General features: G+C 45.5%; 1 pseudogene; it reads right to left on the bottom strand.

Moving 5' to 3' along the window:
* The window catches only part of LOC143388797 (teneurin-4-like), a 79,535-nt pseudogene that overhangs the window by 46,434 nt on the left and 13,956 nt on the right, over positions 1 to 19,145 (bottom strand).

Here is a 19,145-nt window from a genome sequence, read left to right as displayed (position 1 = left end):
CAAACATAACCTTGGCCCCTCTGGAAGTGACCTAAAAACGTAGAGGTCTTTAGGGTACCACTCTTGAAGTTAATGAGCTGAAGTCAGATCTTACTCTACCATCTTTCTGGAAGCTGCAGGAAAGTTCCTAGCAGGAGGTAAGAACTCAGGAGTGTTTTGTGACAAAAAGTAATCTAATCCCAGCTTATAAGTGAGAATTCTCTTTTTGTCTCAGAGTGAGGTCTGCATCATATACAGGAGCGCCCTTCAACCATATCAGGTGGCAAGTTGGCAGGACCTGTTGCACTGGTTCTTAGAATTAGTGGGAAGGGTTTGAGTATTAAAGCCACAAGATAAATACAGTTCCACTACCCACTTGATGAAGTGACCTTGGGCAAAGCATGTTGCTACTTTGAGCCTCAGTTTTTTCATCTGAGAAAATATAAACTTCAAAGGATGATTCTGAGGATATAAATTGCATGAAGGATATAAATTTCTGTGCATAGTTCCAGATACATTAAAAAAAGAGAAAGAGAGAGAAATGCTCAATGAATGGCAAAGCTGGTCACCTTGGCAAAGCCTCCAGAATACTTATGTTGGTGCATAATGGAAAAGCTAAGTATGGAGATGCAATATTGTCCTGCACAACCTATTTCTGGGCACTTAAAGGTTCTGTTGAGTTAATACATGCAGCTAGGTTTAAGGGAGACTTGAGTTCAAGTGTATTTCTAACAAGAGGCTTTGAGCATTCCTCAGGGACCTAGGGAAGAGATCTGAAAAGAGGCAAGGATTCTTGTTCCCTAAAGGGGTCCAAAGAGGAAGATGCCCAAAGGATTATGGATCTTTGTCCTGGACATGCCGAGCCTGAGGCCAAACAGCCAAAGGCAGAGATAAGCCCGTCCTGGGGAGTGCACACTCGTATGCATAGCTGATGTCACCCCTATGCAGCCAAATGCTATTACTGAGAGCAGCTGAGGCAGCTACTGGAGGACAAATTTCTAGAGGACAAAATTCTAGAATTTAATCTATCTCAATATTTACTGAGGGGTACACTGAGGTCTAGAGAGCAGAAGGGATTTGCCAATCTTCAGGTATCACTATTGAAACCGGGTTTTCTGTTTCCTGATAGACTTAGGAAAACTGGAACACACAAAATGGTTCCCTTTCCCTTCCACTTTGGCTCACTTTAGAAATAGTTTTTAGCACCTAGAAAACAATGAATTGAAAGAGGGAAAGAACCCAGTTTTGAAATCATACAATGGAAATATCAAAAGGTCACTGAAGATCATAAATAAAAGAGACTCCAACCACTGCTCTTTGAATTTATAGAGGATGAGACTAGAAATCAGAAAGGCTGGGTGATCAGCCCAAGGCCATATGGCCCCCAATTTCCTAGCTTGTCACCTGTGTCTCAGTTGTTCTCCAGCCAGCTACCACCATGGACTGATGCTTCAGTGTGAAATGCTATGTTTTAATCCAAGATATTTATGGGAAATGTACTTTTGTTCTGCAAAACTGAAGTTGAGAGCAATGTGTAATTCAGTATCCTCCATTCAAATCTCATGGAATAGCTCAGATTTCAGTGTGAGGAAAAACATTTCTCCTCTGAGATGTGAACATATTTTCTGTTTCTGATAATGCAAATCCTAAATGTAGTTCTATGTTTTCCTATTTATTTGCTCTGCTGCCATGAAATCAAGTCCACTCTGAGGTACAATCAGACGTGTTTCTTCTTTTTGACTTTGGTTCCCACTTCCTGTTTAATTTTAAGACATGTGTCTTTGGGTGTAAGAGAACTCAATTCCTTTTTGGGAAACATGGAGGCATCACAATCATCACCATATAATATGATATCATTGTATCATCATAATATCATCATTTAATTATAAGTTATAATATATTAGTAATTCTAACAATGTATGTATCTTGTTATTGTTATCATCATTACTGCTATGATGACCATTTTTTGAGCACCTCCTTATGCGTGAAAATGTTCTATACTTTGTAAACATCCCTTGTGACTCTTTGTGTGTGTGTGTGTGTGTGTGTGTGTGTGTGTGTGGTGCTGGGGATTGAACCCAGGGCCTTATGCATGCAAGGCAAGCACTCTACCAACTGAGCTATGCCCCCAACCCCCATCCTTTGTGACTCTTACACCAACCCTTTGAGGGAGATTTTAATAACCTCAATTTAGAAATGAGAACTTCAAGAAATGAGGTAATTCTTTCGAGACCACCCAGTTGGGGAGCTTCAGTTTTCTCCTCTGTACATTGGATGTACTCACAGGGATCCACCTCACAGATGGTTTGGGGACAAAATGCTACTCTTTCAGCTATACAGTGAAAGCTCTATTCATGTTAATTATTATTATTTTAAAAGAATACATACAATTATTATATAAAATATCTACTTATATAGAAATGGATCCAATTATTGAACTAGGGTCTGTCTGGCTCTGTTCATCATCTCAAAGACTTTCTTTTATCCCAACTTAGCACCACCCATGCACCATGTTGAACTAAACTACATGTGGTTAGCTCAGCACCACCTCTGTGGCTGTCTGAACCAGAGCTCTATCTGCTTGTGGTTAGTTTTCAAGTCACCCTAATGTGTGCAGGGCAGGGAACTCTGTTAGGGGGTAGACTAAGGCCACAATGACAGGTATCACTTTGCTTTGTGTCTGGCTAGACTCACTCCTGCTGGCTGTACTGCCACTCTGAGTCTATGACAAGCCTATTCTGTGACAAAGTTCCTATCTGGGGATTGTCCTCTGAATACATTCCCTGTGGCCTGCTCAATCTTTGCTAGATGATATCAGTGGATTGATCACAGGGATGATCCAAAAGCCATGGTACCTGGAATGTCCATAGAAGTGTAAATTTCAGATTCCTCACCTGATCAATGTGTTTTCAGAATTTTCCATCATGACCATCAGTCACTTGGCACAGTCTGAGTGATATCCTCATTTATGCTGAGAATTAAGCAGACTATGGCATTCAAATTACCATGTCATGGTTTAAATTCTTTCTCCTGTTGCTTCTATCTGTCATGTCCTCAGACTATAGGATAACCACCTCACTTTGCCATGGATTCAAAGAGTTCAGGCTCTTGCCACCCACCGCCACCATTATTAATGACTTCCTCTTATTGCCACTGATTATCCCCAATCCGTTCCAATCACCCAGGATTCCTTTGCCATTGAGCCATCTGAAATTGACATGTGTAGCTTACCATACAACATGCAACAAGGCAGGGGAGAGACAGGGAATTCTCCACTGGTTGGCTTACCTATGTCTGAAATCTTTATTTCTGACAGAAGACAGGAGAGCAGGGAATAGAAGAAAGAATGAGGTGTTAGCAGCAGGGTTAGAAGCATTATTAGCGGCCTGAAAACTTGACAGCAATGCTACTGTACAATACTGTAATAAATAAAGACTTAGCAGCTATGACACTGATATATTTTATATTGGATATTACTTGTCAGTGAGTTCACTTACAAGCAGCTACATTTCACAGAGGAGGCACGGTTCCACCTCACCCCCACTGCTGACTCCGGAAAGAGGACTAGCATGACACATTCCGCTGCCTTAACGAGCTAAGACACAGACTGGAACAGTCGCTTCCCTTCCCCGTATAGACGCATTCCCAGTGATACACAGGCTCGCTGCTCTGTCTCTATATCCTCACTTCCCTACAAAGAGTTATCAAAATGTGGGAAACCTACTCACAATAGGAAACAGAATTGGAGATATGCTATATTTAGAAGGGAGGGCATGGCATAGAGAAACAGGCCTGGGGGAAATGATTGGAGGAAAATATATCAAGACAATGATATAATGATTAACTTAGTTTTCTTTCCAAACTACATTTACTCCTCCCTACCCTACTTACTCACTGTCTCACATGATCCTCACAACAGTGGTGGGAAGGAGGCAGGGAGATGATATCACTTATTTAAAATATATAAAAGTGGAGGCCCAACGAGGTTAAGTGTTTGGTCCAAAATCGTACAGCTTCTCTGCCAAGGTGAGGCAACCCCCTGGTCCTTGGCTCTCTCCATTATAGTACATATATGTAGCTGAGTAAATCAATACATTCAGAATTTCTTCTGTCTTGACAGATATCTATGCCAGTCAACCTCATAACAGAAGAAAGGCAGAGAATACTCCATTGGAGGCCTACTTCTCATCAGCCTGATGTATGATTTCCAATGGGCCTGCACATATGAGCTTCCATCTTTTGTCTCTGTGTGTGGGGGCAGATGCTAACACTTCTCTTAGTGCCAGGAGGCTGTCAGGGAGCCAGCAAGCTTTGCCCTCCGTCTCACACATGTGCTGTAGAATGAGATTCTTTCAAGCAGAGAATATTTATAAGGCATTAAGACAAAGTAGTCCTCATTGGGTTGGATGACAATTCTTTGGTGAGGCAGAACTGGGTAATGGCCTTCTGGATTTGGGTCTGCCATTCTAGAAGCTGGACCTTGGATAGGCACTTTAAATTCCCTGGGCCTCCTCTTTCCCACTTATTAAAGGGTAATAATAATAAAAACCTCACAGAACTGTTACATGTGGCAAACAGTAGGAGCCCAACTTTCCCCTGCCTGCATTGGAGAAAGGCTTTCAAGTTCAAGGGTCTGTCCTGCTCATGTAGACCCTTGCCCAGGAGACAGATGGGTCCCATTCCCTAAAATAATTGTGAAGGAACTTGGTGTCATTTCTCCTGTAGGGTGGGTGGGACTCCTCTGTTTCTAAAGCACAGCTTCTCCATAGCCCCAGAGCCCACAGTGCTTTGGTTCTAAAGTGATCTGGCTCAGGAAACAGAGAAACAATGCAAAACACGGAGGCCTCCCTGAGCTGTAGCTGTGCTGTGCACCAGCCCTCATGGAAGGAGGGGAAAAGGGTGGCCCAGCTGGTTCTGCAGCACCTGAGGAGCAGAAAGGCCCTGCCTGGGTCAGGCCTGTGGGGCCTTGTCTCAGTACTGGCCAATCAAAGGGAACTGCTGCGAACTCTGATGAGTGCTAAGTAAATAGGGTCAAACTTGGGCACATGGCCATAGGGGCCTCATGGCATATGCCATCCATCCCTTGATTTTACAAAAGAGACTTGTGTGACTAATTTTAATCAGTTTAGTACTAGGGAGCAAAAAGGCTCAATGGCACCCAGAAGTCTGCCAGCAGCCTTCCATGTCACCTGGATGCCAAGGACATCTCCCTGTTCCCAGGGTGGTTTGTCTTCACAGTGCACCGAGGGAGGCAGCACCTGGTTGATCTGGAGAGTGAAAAGTCAGATTCTGACAGACATGGATGGCACTGTCGGTCCCAGTTCTCTGGATCAGTGGATAATGTAGCTGGACCCTAGGATGGCAAGGGGATGTTATCAGGATCTTAGAGAAGGCACCGCCTTACATACCTCAGCTCCAGGATGTTGGTGACATTTCCAGAGGGGAAGATCCTATGGATGTAGTTGAAGTCACCCACATAGAGGCTTCCATCAGAGCCACAGGTGAGGGCCACGGGGGCCAGGAGCTTGTTGCCATCTGCAAGGCCATTGCAGCTGGGGCAGGAGATGCTTCTCCGGCGCCCATTGCCCATGATGCTGCCAATGACTGGTGGCTGCTGAGACACAAACTGGTTTTCCCCATTCCCTTTGTGCAGGATTCCTGGGACAAGAAGAGAAGAACAGAATCATCTGGGAGCAGGAGGTGGGTCCTTCTTCCTATGGTCAGCCACAGTCACCTGATTTTGCAAGGTCCCCAGTCTCTGTCAACCACTTCCCAACTCACCTCTCAAGGCTGTGCCTCACCCACAGTGAAACCCAGAAGGACTGAGCAGGCCACACTGTTTCACTGACTTAATTGTCATCATAACCCGTATGAAGGCACTGATAAGATCACTATTGTACAGAGGGAATAGAGCAGGCAGCTCACTCAGCCCACACAGATGAGAAGTGGACGAGCCCTAGAGTTCAGCTCCTGATTGTTCAGCTACCCTGACTCGCAAATGGGCTGCACATGGCTCCTGCGCCCTGATCACACCTCTGTGACAGTGTGGATTCTAATTGCTAGGTGTCTTTCTCCCTTTCTATCAGAACCATTTCAAGTGTGGACAGTATGTCTTTTTTTCCCTTCTGTAGCCCCAGGGCCAAGCACAAAGCCTGACATGGAGTAGACACTGGCACATATTTATAGAGATGAATGAGGTGCTCCCAGGAGACTGGAGTTTGTGCCTGGTTCTGCTCCTAACCGGCTGATCACAGATCTTGCACAGTCTCCACACTTTAACTGCCCTGCAGCCCAATGGGGAGATTGACCTCAGTGACTGGGAAGCTTCCTCCCAGCTTATGTTGTTTTCATTCCAGATCATTCTTCCCCCACCTGCTTATTGTCACAGCTTCCAAACTGGCTACCTCTTGCCTTCCAGCCTGCAGCCTGAGAGGGTTTTGGCTTTTATGGGTCACACGAATCTTCTCTCAAGCTGCCACTTGTTAGCTTTGCCAAAGCTATCAAATGGATTGCTTTAATTTTTGATGTCGTCGAATGAATTGCTTTTCCACTTTAAAGTTGGTGCTTTTTTAGGTTTCAGGAAATCCTTTCCTGAAAGGTGAACTAGAAAGGTGAGGATCGAACTCAGTGCCTCACATATGCTAGGCGAGTGCTCTACCTCTGAGCCACAACTCCAGTCCTATTTTGGCTTTTCTTTATTTTTTATTTTTATGTGGTGCTGAGGATTGAACCCAGTGCCTCACATATGCTAGGTGAGACCTCTACCACTGAGCCCTATTTTGGCTTTTCTGACACATGTGGCCAAGGCTAATTTTAATCACCACTCACAGATCAGCTAATGAATTCCTGCCTTAGCTCTGTGGGCTCCATTTACCTGTTTCTGTGCCAACACCACACAGTTTTAGATGTTACAGTTTTCTAGTTTAACTTAATACCTGGTAAACTCATTTTCTGTGTTCTTATTTTAAAGATTGCCTTAGCTATTTATAAACTTTCATTTCATTATAAATTTTATAATTAGTTTGTCAACTTCTCCTTAAAACATGCTGTGGTTTTGACAGGCATGCACTGTACTTTTCAGCAGAAGGTACGTGACATGGTTACCATGTTTAGTTGTCCTACCCTGAAAGAGTTGGATTGAGTTATTATTGGAAGTGCAGATGCGATCATGGCACTTGCCTGCTTGAAACCTCTCAGAGGCTTGACATTTGCCTCTGGATGAAGTCCAAAGTCCTAATCTACCCTGGGCTCCAGCTGCTCAGCCCCCAGCTTTGGCTTTGGCTACTCTTTCCTTCATCTCATTCTCTGCTCAAATCAGTGGACCTTCTTCTCTCCAAGTACTCTTCTTGGAGGCTTCAGCTCTTCCACAGGTACTGTGCCCTCTGCTGGAATGTTCACCTTTTTGAGACCCAGAGTTATCTTGCAGACCTCTGAGACTCAGGCCAGGGATCTTCTCCCCAGGGATGCCCTGAATCACCGAGTGCTGTGTTCTTCGTGTGCTTCCATGGTGTCCTGCACCTCCCACTGTGATGGCGTGGCCAGTGCACAGCAATGCAACTACCTGGTGAGTATTTGTCTCTGACCATGTAAAGTCTTGAAGCCTCTTATTTCTGTATCCCTGGTGCCTAGCACAGTGATAGGCTGAGAGCAGGTACCCAAGCAATATTTGTTGACTGAGCTTTCTGTTGAACTGATTGCACAGGAACCCATGTAATTCAAAGTGTGTACTTTTTTCTTTGGAGGGCCCAGGGAATAGGACGCAAGGTGACAACCTGGCCTGGCTCAAGGAATTCTATTATTCCACTCACCACTTTGGATGTTGAGGGCATGATGTTTATCCAGGCTCCATCCTCCAAGCTTGGATGCATCGATTTCATAGCCCTGCAGCACTGCTGTTCTTTTTTCCCATAGGATCAGATCTGGGCAGGATTCGTACTCATAACCCACAGAAACTGTAGGGACCAAAAAGAGCAAAATGCATGGGTGAGCAAAGTCCCTCTTTGGTCTTTAGACTTGTAGGCAAGGCCCTCTGCTTGTCTTTTGCAGAAGGAGGAGGAGGAAGAGGAGGAGGAGGAGGAGGGAGAGGAAGAGGAGGAGGAAGAGGAGGAAGAGGAGGAGGAGGGAGAGGAGGAGGAAGAAGAGGAGGAGGATAAGGAGGAGGGAGAGGAGAAGGAAGAAGAGGAGGAGGATAAGGAGGAAGGAGAAGAGGAGGAGGGGGGAGGAGGAGGAGACAACAATGACAAAAAGGATCATGTTTCTAACCTGGGAAATAGAATTATGTGAAATACTGATCCAATACTGACATAGTGATGCCAAGTTTTCAAAATCTTTTTTCCTTTTTGATGAACAGTTGAACACGACTGGGAAAAGTTAAACAAATGTACTGAATACTGTCAAAGGACCATGGTGAATCAATTCCAGGGAAGTTATTTTCAATAAGGAAAATACTTTATGCACAAATGTCTTCACTGCAGCATTATTTATAATGTTGGAAATTTGAATTAATCTAAAGGTCTGAAAGAGGTGAGGGACTGAGCAAACCTACGCATGTCCAATCCAGGAATATTACACAGCCCATGGAAACTATGCCTGTGAAGACACATGGTGACATGGGGATGCTCGTGGAGTAATGCTCGCTTAAAAAGACTGGCCTTCTTCAGTAATCTATGTGTGCCAAGAAAATAAAGATACACAAGAATAAAGAAAGCAAATTCAAATATTAAAAAGTAGTTGTATTTATTCATGGGATCACATGACTTTTTCTATCTTTGTCTATTTCCCAAATTTTTACAGGGAAGAAATCTGGACTTGTTTGTAATGAATACATGGAAAATAAGCTCAGTTGGGGAACTTTGGAAGCCAAAAGTTGCTTCAAGCTTTCCAAACTTGCAAATGCTTTGGCTTAACTTTTGTTTCATAAATCCAGGCCCCTCAGTAGGTACTTGGGATGAAGGCTAAGTACAGCAGGCTCCTTGAGTCTGGGTGTGTAAAGGCCCTGTCAGTGACCTTGTGAAGGAAACCAGCAGAGACAGAAATGTTATTTCTTCCAAGTGTCTTTCTGAATAGGCACTATTTTCCAGTGGACAATTTCCTACCTTATGTTTAAGACAGGAATTAACAACTGGGCAGCCCCTTACAGTTTCTTGTATGTACCATAAAGATGGCTGACCAACTATGGTAATGGGGAACAGGCTGGCGATGTCCCTGTCACCTCTTCCCTATGACCCCGAGTCACAGTACCTCCTACTGTTCACCTGTGACCTCAGAAAAGTGAGCCCATGCCTGAAATTTCACTGTGCAGACCCTTCTTTTTTAATTGACTGTGAGTACTAAATATGATCATTTCAACTGAAAGATGTTTTTTTTTTTTTTCCTGAAAAGACAATAGATGTGGCGTGATCTACAAACGGGACTGCGAAGAGTGAAAGATGCCATGTTTGCTCCCAGTGTTCCTTTGTGGGACAGGTGGGAATGCAAACTGTAGTGAAGACCTGGAATAAATCTAGCTCTGCTCATTACCAGCTGTGGCTCCTTGGGAAGTCACCTCACTTCTCTGGTTTCAGCCTCCTCATACAGGATTTCTGACTGGGGAGGCGGTTGTAAGGATTCACTGGATGCTAATGCACAGGGGGGCATCTTGCCCAGAGCTGGTGCTTGGGACAGTCTCTTATGTACTTCATGCTCCTGCCTTCCCTTCTGTCCTCCCTCCTTCCTACCTTCCCTTTATTCCTTTCTAAACACAACATGGCTTCTCTGTTTCCTTATCCTGCCTTGGCTAGGCAAAGGGAATGAGACTGGAGTATGGTTCAAGGTGAGAAGTTACTCCCTAAGGGCTTGGAGGATCAGCCCTGAGTGTTAGGACTGCTAATGACCCACTCTGAGCCCTTTCTGGGACCCTACACTGACCCAGAAGCTGGAAGAAGTATAGCCTGCCCCTGGAAGCCCAAGCTCTCAGTGGGGCTGCTAGGTAAGGCCAGAACCAGCTTCTGCTTTATATTGACAAACAGACAGCAATAATAATGACAGAAAAACAACTTCTCTGATTGGGAATAAAGTCATGAGGCCCAAAATGCCTTTCTGATGAAGGGACTATCTTAGTTCCTGTGCCTCAAAATGTGGAAGCAGCCCAGTTTCTTGGCTCCCCTTCTTTAAGGGTTAGGTTGAGGCAGGATGGCTGTGGGGTGGCCAGGCAAAGCCCACAGGCTGGGCCTTTGTGGCACATGGCATCTTTTAGCTCATCACAGTGCTTTTTGAGGGCTGTTTGGGTTTTGTAGCCATTTTTAATGTGGAATTTCCCACATTTAGGTCTTTCAATACATTCTTCAATGTCATGGATGGTCACTGAGAGACCTTAAAGGGCAATTAAGACTTTTTTTGATCTGAGAAGAAGAAGGGAGGAAAAATAGTCAAGAAGGTGACAAGAGTCGCTCTGGGGGGAGGCGGGGGCATTCTGCAGCAGGCGGCTTACCGAAGGCTTCTGAGAGCCCAAGCACCTTCTGGTTGTAGACGTCTGTCTTGTCCCACATGAAATAGTAGGACAGGTCGGGAGCTGCAGCAAACCACTTCCTGAAGAGGCGGCCCTCCACCGCCACCATGAGGTGGACCTTCATGAGGTTAAAGGGGATGGTGGGGTGGGTGAGGCTGATCCTCAGGACAGATTTGTAGCCTGGGGTGCGGCTGCTCAGGTAGCTCAGCCTCATCTTGCAACCAGAGATGGCGATTTCCTCTTGCAGAGCCTAGAAAGCAAGATAGATCACAGTTGGGGATGGTCACTGGATCACTCAAGGGAAGGAGGACAGCCATGGCCCATGGATTCTGGTGTTCAAGAGGCAGAGGATGAAATAGAGTGGAAGACGGTGGGCAAGGGGAGGAGGAGGAAGAAAAGAGAAGAGGGTAGAATGGAAGGTGAGAAGAGCCAGGAGGAGAAAGGGGGAAAAAAGGAAGAGAAAGGAGAAAAGAAATTGAGGGAGGAGAAAGGAAACCTGAAGACCGGTCTCTGGCCGGCCAGCTCTTATGTGGCATATCCCTGCATGAGCCACCACACCTCGATGAGCTTTGGCTCCTCCTCTGTAACATGGATGGCAACACGGCATCCCATTATTGAGAGAAACACACAAGATAATGCTTAGGAGACCCCTGGCAGCAGGCTGCCTCTCACGAGCTGTGGCATCCTAAAAGACTCATGGAGGCTCTGCAGCCCAGTTTCCTCCCTGGATTAGCACAGGGCTAAGCAAGGTCATGGATACGAAGTGGCCAGCACCTCAATGTTGGGTAGGACAATGGTGCAGTGGGTGTCAGCAGAGCTGAAAGTGGGGGATCCTAAGAAGAGAGATCTTCCTCTCAGACTAATGTGGACAGCTGCTTGAGCAAGAAGGAAAGCTTCTCAAAATTTCCTTAAAATGAGATCTGTTTCAAATGGTGTTACTTTCCAGGAAAGTGCACGGAGACTATGTGAGGCTGACCAAACAAATGACCAGGCAGAGTTGAGAGCTGAGGGTACAGCTTGGCAAGGATCAATGCCGAGGCCTCTGCTCACCCCCAGAGAGGCTGGATTGGCAGCATGGGGTCTCAGTACATATGGGATCCCCACAACGCTCCCGTGACAGATGAATGGAGTGTTGGGGAAGGCAGTGCTTTTTCTGCTGGGTGCTGTGGGCCCAGCCCAAGGTAGAAGAGTCAGTGGATGCCAGATAATCAGGTATGTGGCCAAAGTGGAGGACTTTTGTTAGCTTGTGGGCTCTCTCTCATTAAAACATTGAACACTGAATCAATCAAGGCTGGCATGTCCATTCAAGGGACAATGAGTATTTTACCTTGTGTGCACAGATAAGCTGGGCCTTTTTCTGTCCATCCCATAGACAGCTGGGAACATTTGTCCCAACCCTGCTCTCCAGGATACAGGGAATTGTAGGGGTTGGCCTTAACCCATGACAGTCTTCCGAAGTCACAGCTTGTAAGGCAAAGCAGGTGGTACACCTTGGTGAAGCATAGGCAGGAGCCAGAGCTATCCCCATGCTCTCATACACAACACCCTTCCTGAGTGTATCCTTTACATTTTGCACCTGCCAGCACTTGCAAAGGTAACCAATGACTAAACTGGCAAAACCCTGGAGTTTGTTTTCATGTTTTTTGTGAGTCTGACAATAAGCAAGGTTTGTGCCCCAACTGGCCCTGTAGGCAGCTGGCTCAGAGAGCAGTGTAAAGAGGGTGCGACCTTGAACCTCATTTGTTCCAAAGTCCCTGCTCCTGGGAAAAATGTCTAGCTGGAGCAGAGCCAGGGTTGAGTAACAAATTAGTTCTCTCCAGCAAGTTCTGTCTCCACTGACAACCATTTTATAGAAAGGTCAGCCTGGTCATTGAGACAGGAGACAGGTGCTGAATCTCTGAAAAGGAGTGAGCTTGCAACCTGTGTGTGCAATGAGACTTTTGCAATGGTTGTATTTCCCTCTTGTGGGCCGGCATTGGAAGCCACTCAACAGGGTACGCACAGAGAGATGTGTTTGCTCAGTCAGGCATGAAATACACACATAAATGTATAAACTCTCTGCTCTGCAGCACCAGGGCCATCCATTAACATGCACAGCACCAGAGTTCTCATTAGGCAGGCCAGGAGACCAGGGCTTCTCCTGGACTTCTGGTTGATATATCTCCCCTTCCTCAGGCCTTTCTTTCTGCCCCTGGAAACCAGCCTGGGGATGGTAGAGGACATTCAACTCAGGGGTTCTTTGTCAAGCCATGAATCCATCTTGATTTCTATCAGATTAAAATGCATTTTTCCCAATTACTTTCTTTTAATGATAATTAAGTAAAACACTTGCGTGTATAGATTTGAGCCAAAGCAATCCTTAATTGGTGTGAAGGCAGCGTGTGTTAAGTAATCTTAATAATAATAACAGCTAAAATTTATTGAGCACTTACTAGGTGTCAGACGTGCTAAGTACCTCATACACATTCTTCTCATTTAATCTTTATTATAATGCTTGCTATTTGGGATCCCGTGGCTTATTCCTCATGGTTCAACCTATTATTATAAATACTCTCAACAGAAATACTGAGAGAGGGGACACCCTGCAGGCTCTGGTAAAGGAAAGCAGACTGAGCTGGATGACAGGGGAAAGGGAGAGGGTATTTACTGTAGCCAGAGCCAGGTAGGTTGCAGGTGCTCAGGTGCTTTCAGTGTGTAGGAAAGGTGGCCCGCATGTCCTGACATCATGCCTATCAGGGAGTTTGGCAGCTGGATTCAACAAGATGGGCTGAGAGGGTCTGACCCAGACTCCAGAGAAGTACAGTCTCTGAGATCTCCTAAATGATATGCATCCAGGAAAGCCGGGTACCTGAATTTCTGGCACAATGGGGCCTTTCTCTGCACAGGAGCTGGCAAAGGACATCAACGGGGATGGAGACACAACGGGGTTGGGGCGGGCGAAGTTGCTCAGGTCGCAGCTGGGAATCTCATTTTCTTCATGCCGCATGATGATGGTTTCCATGACAAAGAAGCGATCCCAGGGCAGCCAAAGGGTGTGCTCCTGTGTGATGAAAGGCGCCCGCTCAAACCGCAGGATGATGGAGACACCACCATTTGTGACCAAGTCAAAACTGTGTGGAGGGAGGGAGGGTGGGGAGAGGAGGGGGGAGCAGGAAAACCAGGAGGATGGGGAGGAGAAAGAGGAGAAAAAATTACACAAAGGGTCTGAGCACTCAGTGAGGAGACTTAACACCTAAAGACTTGTCTGCAGCCACAGTGGTGACAGTGACTCCAGAGGCCTTTGTGGTTGCTGTGTTGTCAAGTGACTCACCATAGAAAATTTACCGGAGGCAGATAAGCTACTATTAAAAGAGCCAGTCTTCAGGGCACAGGATATTAACAAATCTGCTGCTGTGGTGCTCCTGGCGCGTTGGCCTTTTACCTGGGTCAGAGCTGAAGCCCGATAAAAAGTCAGCAGAACAAGCTCTGACTCAGTTGTTGGGAACCCTAAGCCTCTTCCTGGTTCTGACATGAACTACTGTGCAGCCTCAAGTAAGTCATTTAGCTTCTCTGATCCTCAGTTTTCTCATGGTAAAATGCAAAGGTTCAAGTGGATTATTCTTAAGTCACTCAGATTTTGTGACTCTGAATGACTCTGTGACTCTACAGCAATTTTGGCTCTGATTACGATAGATTATTCAACAAAGGCCTTTTCAATTCCAAATAGCTGAACACTTTAGAGACAATAAAATTAGAATCACAGCATTTTATAACTAAAAGGGGGCCAGAAGACTGAGTGGCACTGTCAGTTGAGATGAGATCACCATGACACGGCTCTGAGAGCTGATAGCCCAGCCTGTACACAGCTCCTGTGGATGGTAGATAGGTCTAAGCAGCACCTGCCTTCCTAGTGCTTGTTCCCTTCTCACTTGGTGGTTGCAATTCAACCTGGATTCACCTGTGCAGTTGGTTTGAGAGACCCAGGGTCGGATCTCACCTTTAGTCTGATAAACCCACTTTATGGGATTGGGCCTGTTGCTCCAGCTTGCTTTCCCTTCCCCTAGAAGCTACAAGGGTTTTATGCTCGACTGCCCTGATCTAGTGCCCAATCCTGCTCTTGGTACATGGCACTCCCAGATTCACATCCCTAGGTTCCAAAGATGTCTATCCTGTCTATCTATCCTCTGCAGGAACTTTCCACCCACTTTCCCTGATTTCTATGCCACACTTGGGAAGAAGAAGTCAGGCTCCACCTCCTTCAATTCGTAATGACAGAGAAACACCAGGGAAGGAACTCATTTTGGACCAAGAGTTCAGGTGGTGGGTCTCCATGGTTTTGGGGAAATATCCAGAGAGTGACTTTTCTGTTACAGAACTAAATAGCATCTGTGCTTTGACAGAACATTTTAAACTATCAAACAGAATTTTGGCCAGCATCAAAAGCTCTCTTCATGAGAGTCTGAGCGTGGGGAGAAAGAAAAGACAAACATGAGAAGGCACATTCTCAAGACTGTGAGCAGGCTGGGGCATCTGGCTTGCCAGCTGCTGAGTGCAATGGGCTGGGGCCAGGCCCACTTGTTGGTGGGAAAACCTTGTTATGGATAAGAATGTGACTCCGACCCCAAAGAGAAGGCCTGCCTGGTTCTCAGACAAAGCCCAGACAGCTCAGGGCCGCCTGAGCATTGCTACATACTCCGTGGGTGAGTTATGCTCCCTTTCCAAGCCTCTATTTCCTCATCTGTAAAATGAAGCTGATGACCATAATCACTTGGCAGCATTATTAATTTGAGAGATGAGTGATAGATGGGAAAAGAACAGGGCCCCACACATTTCCTGGGTGTCATGCTCTATATAATCCCATTTTTCAATTCAATGAGCCTGAGCTGTTCCTCCTGTCTGCGATTCTTTCAGTTTTTCTTCATGACTCCTATTTTCCATTTCTTTAATGATCTCTTTGGCTAACTTCTCTGCTACTGTTTTGTTTATGAGCTCCTGTTAATCCTGAAATCTGGTCTATTAGCATGTGTGCAGGGGTGGGGAACTGCCGCAGGTGTCATGGTGCCTGTCTGGAAAGTGGGGATTACAGACACATCAGTCCCCAGGGTTACAGTGCACTTGTATGTACTCTTATATCCAGACTGTATCTCTGGCCTTATGGTTTCTCCAAGGATATGAGAGTTAAGAGAGAAGGTGGGTCAAGGAAGCGAGGAGAGAAACAGGCAAGATGCAACCAGCTCACATGTAACAAATGAAGTCTCAGACATTATGGGGACAGTGTATGACGACTTCCTCATACAGTATGCAATATCTACAACGGGAAGTAAATTTAAGCCCCACAATGCATTGGTAGGAACTGCTCAGAAACACAATCTCTAAGTGGCAGTTATACTGGTCACTATGCCATAACATAGGAAGCTGATGCAGGGACTATCCCTCTGGGGCCTCCATACCTTTAAAGGGCAGCCCAAAGGTGCCAGAGAGTGAGTTTTCCCCAAGGGCCACCATGTTTATGCCAGACCCTGTATGTTTTTTGGACCTACCCTAGAGAATCCTAGCAGGGTGCAAGGACTGATGATCTGTCACCCCATGAGTGACTGACAATTTCATGGCAAAAAAGAACAGTCCTCCAGGCTCCTTTTTGATGACTGTTTCCCAGCAGGTAATCATGTAGTGAGAACACCTATTGCCTAGGAGGCTCACATGAGCCATTTCCATAAAGCCGAGAGCCCCAAACCAGCAGGCAGTGAGGGCAATGCATAATGGAGACTCCTTTTCACTGTAGCGGGAGTCTGCACTGATGTGCTTCCTGGTTGGAATGTATGCAGGGCAGGGAGTGGTGGCCTGGCCTAGCCAGTTACCCCTGGGGGCTGGCCATGAACCTCTTCCAGCTGGGCCCCTTCCCATTTGCAGGGAGGTGGGGAGGCTCCCATGCCAAGCTTGCCAGCCCTGTCTAAGAGGCACACATGTCTACAAACAGATGAGCCTCTACTTCATTAGCACCTCGGCCGGGACATGCTCACAACTGATATTGGATTAAAGAGGTGCTAAAATCAATCAGGCTGGAGCATAATTTCCAACACAGAGTGAAAATCAACCTTATGGGCCCACAGTTAGTCAGATGGAATGCCACCACCTGATTTTATTAAAAATAGAGGACTTGTCACCACTGACAGCCTAAATATTCCACTTTGCTCCTCCTTCCCTTTTCTCCAAAATATTCTCATTGCCTATCCTGTCACAATCACCTCCTTATTATTCAATAATTTGTAATTTTAGTATCAGTTATATTTATTATAGACTTACTATGTGTCAGACCTTAAATATAGCAATTAATCTGAGTGGAGCAGGGAACTAAGATTTACTTATTTATTTTTATTTTTTGGTACTGGGGATTGAACCCAGGGGCACTCAACCACTGAACCGCAGCCCCAGCCCTTTTTGCATTTTATTTACAGATAGAGTCTCACTGAGTTGCTTAGGACCTTGCTAGGTTGCTGGGTCTGGCTTTGAACTCATGATCCTTTTGCCTTTGCCTCCTGAGCTGCCGGGACTATAGGCTTGTACCACCTCACCCGGCCAGAACTAAGATTTATTAAACACCTATAATGTGCCAGGTGTTTCCCCATCCATCATATCATCTAGTCCCCACAACCATTTTGAGAGATGGATAACATTGGGACCATTTAACCGCTGGAGAAGTGCAGGCTTAGAGAAGTAAGGAGATCTGTCCAAGAACACACAAGTAATGGGGGAGAGCTAAGGTTTTTAAGGAAGATTTACTTCATTCTGCTGATAGTTCTTGGAGGAATTTAAGGTCAGAAGGTTATTACCTAAATGGCTTCCATAGACCTGAGCAGTTGTAGATGGAAACCACACAAGAGGAATAACTAAGACTTCTGGAGCTGTGTGGTCTGTGGGAAGTAGTCCACATGATGAGAGTATTTCATACCATAATTCATGGAGCAGGAAAATATGGATAAGGTACCCTATATTTAGTTTGAGGTTCACATGAGAAGAAATTGCTTATTTTATGGCCAAGGAGTCATAGGCTAGAGTCAGGCATAAGGTCATACCCTTGCTATACTATGACCAGTAAATTGCAGAGACATTTGAATTCAGGCCTTTTGGATCCAAGTCCAATCCTCTTTCTATGTGGCAAACCATGAGAATAAGGCCTTCACTCTTCCTGGCCCATAAAAGGTCTCCTACCTGCCATCTTGCCTGCTGATTGTATACCCAAAGAGCGGGTTATTGACGAAACTGATGTTCACACCAACAAGTGGGGTCCCATCTGATGTCATTACTTGACCACGGATGACACATGCATGCCTGTGGGAAAAGAAGAGAGAATGACTTGAGGTACCTTCCATGGTCAGAGTCCTGGCTGGCAGGGAACTTCCAGAGGTCAGAAGACAGACGAATAATCACTCAGATGCATCTTATACCCAGGGGCTCATGGTAGTCACTCCAGATAAACAATAACCTCTTAAAAATATCACCTCAATTTAAGGTATCAAAGTATCCTTGAGAGAACAGTTCTTCAAATAAAACATAAGAATATCATAATATTCGTAAGAATATCATATTACGCTGTAAGTAGAGAAAGCTGATTCCAGAGGGCAATACAGTGTAGTTATACATATGGATTTGGAGTGAGGGGTTCCAGGTTCAAATGCCAGCTCTGCTGCTTTCTAGCTTTCTGAATTGTGCAGGTATGTGACAATTCTTTGAGCCTGTTTTTTTCATCCTTGTAAGCTCCATAAGAAGCAATGGCTATTACTGTCATTAGCTGTCTCATTGGAACTGAATGTACAAGAAAGTGAACAGGATAGAGGGTACTTGCTTTCACCTGGCATTAGTGAGAGAAGGGTAGATGTAGCATTCCGATGGGATGGATTCTGGAACCTGTCATCTCTCCCAGCAATCCACCCTGCCCCATTCTTCCTCTGTATTCTAGTCAGCAAACCGCATGCTTTAACTGAACATCGTGCCAGGCAAATGTTGCTTTGTGCCCCTGTGTCACTATAATGCTCTTCTGTCTGCCTAAAATGTCATTTCTGTAGCCCCTTCCCGACATTCTCATTCCTAAAGACCCACTTCAAGTGATACTTCTTCCCTGAAATCGTTCTTGATGTCCCTAATCAGAACCAGACCCTCTGACCCTCAAAACCTGATACAAACACCTTTAGACCATATACTTTTTTTGTCTCCAACAGAACCTGAGCTCTTTGAGGGCAGAGTCAAGTTCTCTTCCTTTCTTTCTCTCTACAGTGCCTGTACTATACCTAACAAGTACTAGGTCACAGTTGGAAAAAAAAAAGTGTGTGGGGGGATTGAGCAAATAAGTGGGAAATAGAACCTTTATACAGATGACTTTTATAAATATCCCAATGTGGAAAACAAAGGAAGAGAAGATCTTCTCTACATGAAGCAGTGGCAAAGGCCTCTTCCTTTGGGTTGGTTCTGAAGATCACTCTGGGAGTCTTAGTGTTTGGAGAAGGGAGCTAGAAAATCATGGGGCTAGTGGAACCTCTTACTTTATAGAAGAGGAAATGAAGAGGTTACGTTATTTGGTCAAAGCCATGTAGGAAGTGGTATCGTACGTTATTTGGTCAAAGCCATGTAGGAAGTGGTATTGTAGCTTGGCATGACTTGGGGCCTTATAACTCTGGGTCCAGTGCTAGACCAACCTATTTGCCAT

This window comes from Callospermophilus lateralis, unplaced genomic scaffold (assembly GCF_048772815.1).
Source record: "Callospermophilus lateralis isolate mCalLat2 unplaced genomic scaffold, mCalLat2.hap1 Scaffold_182, whole genome shotgun sequence".
Lineage (NCBI taxonomy): Eukaryota > Metazoa > Chordata > Mammalia > Rodentia > Sciuridae > Callospermophilus > Callospermophilus lateralis.
The sequence above is the reverse complement of the archived record's forward strand: the minus strand, read 5'-3'. Positions and strand labels throughout refer to the sequence as shown.